General features: G+C 33.9%; 1 non-coding gene across 1 annotated transcript; it reads left to right on the top strand.

The window, feature by feature from the left end:
* The first annotated feature begins 1,132 nt into the window (after positions 1-1,132).
* Positions 1,133-1,204, top strand: TRNAC-ACA (transfer RNA cysteine (anticodon ACA)). The gene has a single exon. It is a non-coding gene; the product is annotated as a tRNA-Cys (tRNA).
* Positions 1,205-4,388: the final 3,184 nt, after the last annotated feature.

Raw genomic sequence — 4,388 nt, 5'->3', positions numbered from 1 at the left:
TTTCCAGTGGTCATGTATGGATGTGAGAGTTAGACTATAAAGAAAGCTGAGCGCCGAAGAATTGATGCTTTTGAACTGTGGTGTTGAAGAAGACTCTTAAGAGTCCCCTGGACTGCAAGGAGATCCAACTAGTCCATCCTAAAGGAGATCAGTCCTGGGTGTGTTCATTGGAAGGACTGATATTGAAGCTTAAACTCCAATACTTTGGCCACCTGATGCAAAGAGCTGACTCCTTTGAAAAGACTCTGATGCTGGGAAAGATTGAAGGCAGGAGGAGAAGGATATGACAGAGGATGAAATAGTTGGATGGCATCATGGACTCAATGTACACGGGTTTGGATGTACTCCAGGAGTTGGTGATGGACAGGGAGGCCTGGTGTGCTGCGGTTCATGGGGTCGCAAAGAGTCGGACATGACTGAGTGACTGAACTGACCTGAGTATAGAATACTAGAAAGATAAACTTAAACTTGTTATAATCTATAAGCAACATCCTCAACTTTGTATCTTAAATGTGACTGTTTATTAGATGTAAATATAGCAAATAGATTCAATTATATTTTAATATTTTATAATTAAAATATAATAGGCAAACACATAGAAAGCATAATGACTCAATATTGTGACAAACGGTCTCAGTTTGATCCTGCTACATCATTCAAATAAACCCTACAAATAGTAAAATTCTAAGACAAATATCTGTTTAAAATAATGGAAGCAATTCACATTTCTGCTTTTGTTTGTCAATATCTGTTTGACTTTACACATTTTAATTTTAGTGACTTTTTCAGTGAATTCTATAGTCTGAAGCACATGAAACTGAATTTTACCATTTCTTTTAAATGTAGAGTACATATTTCGGTGGTATGATTCAGTAACCTGAATGTCATATATTTCTTGATTTGTGTATTTGTCTGAAAGTAATTACATGACCTCATATATTTTCCTCTAAACAGAATGTAGCGTCCTAATCTCAGTCAGCAAATCAAGTAACTGTTTAGAGTTATTTATACTGACCTCTATTTTTTATAGTAGTTGATGCAAAGATAACACCATTTCTGAGTCAGGATAAATCTACATATACAAATATTTTTGTTTCCTGTTATTTAGCCATCAGTTATACAGGATTAGACTTCCCTGGTGGCTCAGATGGTAAAGCATCTGCCTACAATGCAGGAGACCTGGGTTCAATCCCTGGCTTGGGAAGATATCCTGGAGAAGGAAATGGCAACCCATTCCAGTATTCTTGCCTGGAAAATCCCATGGACAGAGAAACCAGGTAGGCTACAGTCCATGGGGTTGCAAAGAGTCATACATGACTGAGTGACTTCACTTTGACTTTATACAGGATTATGCAACCAAGATGTGAATCAAGTGTAATCCCAAAGCTCGTGGCTTAGGTTTCCATTACAATAAAAGTCAAAGAGCCTGAAAAGACCTGTGGGACACCGTTAGTAAGACTGACATATGTGTTGTGGGAGTGTCCAAAGAAAAAGAGGGAAAAGGATGATAGAATATTTGAAAAAAAATGACTAAAAATTTCCCAAGTTTGATAAAATACATAAATATAAATATCCAAGAAGTTTAATCAACTTCAAGTAAGATGAACTAAGAGACCCACACTGAAACATTCTTAAACTTTCAAAAGTCAAGGAAAAAGACAGTCTTGAGAGCATCAAGATAAATGTGATCCCACACAAATGACCCGTAATAATATCACCATAAGATTTCTTTCTCATCAGAAAGTTTGGAGGCCAGAAGGAAGTGGACAAGTACTTTCAAAGATCCAAAAGAAAACAAAAACAGACAAACAAAAAATTGTCAGAGAAACCTCTTTCTAGCAAAAGTTTCCTCCAAAAGTGAGGGAGATATTAAGACATTCCCAGATAAACAGAAACATAGGTAAGAATTACATAGTAAGAATTATCTAAGGGAGTCTTCCAGTTTGAAATAAAAGGCCACAAGATAGTAATTCAATGTCATATGAAGAAACAAATATTTCTATGAAAGTGAATATTAGAGGCAAATACAAATGCTATTTTTATTTTAATAATTTCTAACTCTACATTTTGCTTTGTACATGATTTAAAAGACTAACACATTTAAAAATAGCATTAGTCTAAAACCTAATATTTGTGTAGCATTGATTTTTAACTCCACAATGTGTTTTCTACATAATTTCAGAGACTAGAAAGAATTTTTCAGCCATGTTTTGGAGCATAGAGTGTATAAAATATAGTTTTATAATATCAACACTAAAGCCTACTGATAGACTTGTAAAAGAACAGAGATTTTTATATTGATGAAGTTAAAATGAAAGTGAAAATGTTATATGAAAAGTTATATGAAAGTGAAAATGAAAGTCGCTCAGTCATGTCCAACTCTTTGCGACCCCGTGGACTATACGCTCCACGGAATTCTCCAGGGATCTCCCAACCAAGGGATCAAACCCGGGTCTCCCTCATTGCCAGAGGATTCTTTACCAGCTGAGACACAAGGGAAGCCAAATTATAAGCTGGTATAAATTCACATTATAACCATTGCCTATTGAATGTAATCTCCATTGTAACCATAACAAATAAAGCTATACAATTTATGAAAAAAAGGAAATTAGAAAGAAATTTAAATATTCTACTACAAAAATCAAATACAAAAGAATGCAGTAATTCAGAAAATGAGACGAAGCAAAGTATAAAAATAAAGAACAAAGAGAAAAACGACAGGAGTCACTTCTTATTAGTGATTGTGTTAAATGTAAATATATTTAACTCTCCAGTCAAAACAAAGGGACTGGCAGATGGGGGCAAAATGATATAATAAAACTATATGCTGTCTGCCAAACACTCAAATTGGGTCCAGACACAAACAGGTCAAAAGTGAAAGAAGAGAGGTATTCCACACCAATAATAACAAAAAGAGAACAGAGATAGGTATACTAATATCAGTCAAAAGAGACTTTAAAAAGGTTATCAGAGGCAAAGAATTAAATTACCTCTTAATATAAGGTTCCATAAAGCAAGAAGAATATAACAATTATAAACATTTACTACCTAATAACAGACCATTAAAACATATGAAGCAAAAATTAACAGAATTGAAGAGTGAAATAGTTCTATAGTAACAGTTGTAAACTTTAATAGTCCACTTTCAGTAATGGATAGAACAACCAGATAAAAGATAAATAAAGAAATACAGGACTAGAATACTGTGATAAACCAACTAAATTTAACAGTCGTATACAGAACACTGTAAACCAAAACAAAATACAACTTTCTAAAGTGCACATAGAATATTTTCCAGGTTATATCATGTGTTAGGCCAAAAATTGCCTCAACTGAGTAAAAAGATAGACACAATAAAAATATCAAGTAAATTCACAATATGGAGGAAGCTTGAGGACAATATGCTAAATGAAATAAGCTAGTCACAAAAAGTACAACATTTTATGGTTCCACTTACAGGAGGTACGTAGAATAATCAAAATCATAGAAACAGAAAATAGAATGGTGGCTACCAGGGCCTGTGGGGAAGGGAGAAAAGGGAGTTTAATAGGTGTAAAGTTGCAATTATAACAGATGAAGAGTTCTGGAGATGGATAATGATAGCATGATAATAGTAACATATTATGGATGTATTTGTACCACTGAACTGTACACTTAATGCTTAAGATAGTCTACTTCATGCTTATATATTTTACCACCTAAGATTTGAGAAAAACTCAATTACAACAATGAAATTTTGAAAACTAGGGTTGTCTTCATCTTTGGTTTGACTATCATGTGGAATCCATTTTAAATGGGAAAAGTGGAGTTATTTTTCACTTACCACATGGTGAGGTTTCAGTAGTAAGTGTGGATGAATGAAGATGATACAGATTCTGATTATCTATTCATTGCTATACAACCCATGTCTAATGAGCTTCATAAACTCTGTGAGAATTGGGACAGTACAGGAATTGAGAGTGTAGTCACTATATATAATCTTACTCTGAATCCCATTCCCAATTTACTGAATGAGGTTAAACAAGTTAGTTAATTTTCCAGTTGTTCTTTTACCTCAAATATAAAATGAGGAGAAATCAGCACAATGTGGAAGACAGATAGAGACCCTAAAATGTATTCATAAAAATAGTGAGAATTTTATTAGGTTTTATCACATCCAGTTCTACATGCATGATGACAGAATTCAAAAAATGATTTTTGTATCAATTTCAGAAAAAGTGTGTTCATTTTTCAAGAATTGATTCAAGAAGGTATTACCTATTGAACTCTGAAAAGGTAACACAAACTTCAGATATTCTTCCCTTCCCTGTCTACTCCCTTGACTGATGAATCATCTGCTTTGATGCCCTTCCAACAGATCCTGACACTATCTCCAGAATCCTATATGC

Source organism: Bos javanicus, chromosome 26 (assembly GCF_032452875.1).
Source record: "Bos javanicus breed banteng chromosome 26, ARS-OSU_banteng_1.0, whole genome shotgun sequence".
Classification (NCBI taxonomy): Eukaryota; Metazoa; Chordata; class Mammalia; order Artiodactyla; family Bovidae; genus Bos; species Bos javanicus.
The sequence above is the reverse complement of the archived record's forward strand: the minus strand, read 5'-3'. Positions and strand labels throughout refer to the sequence as shown.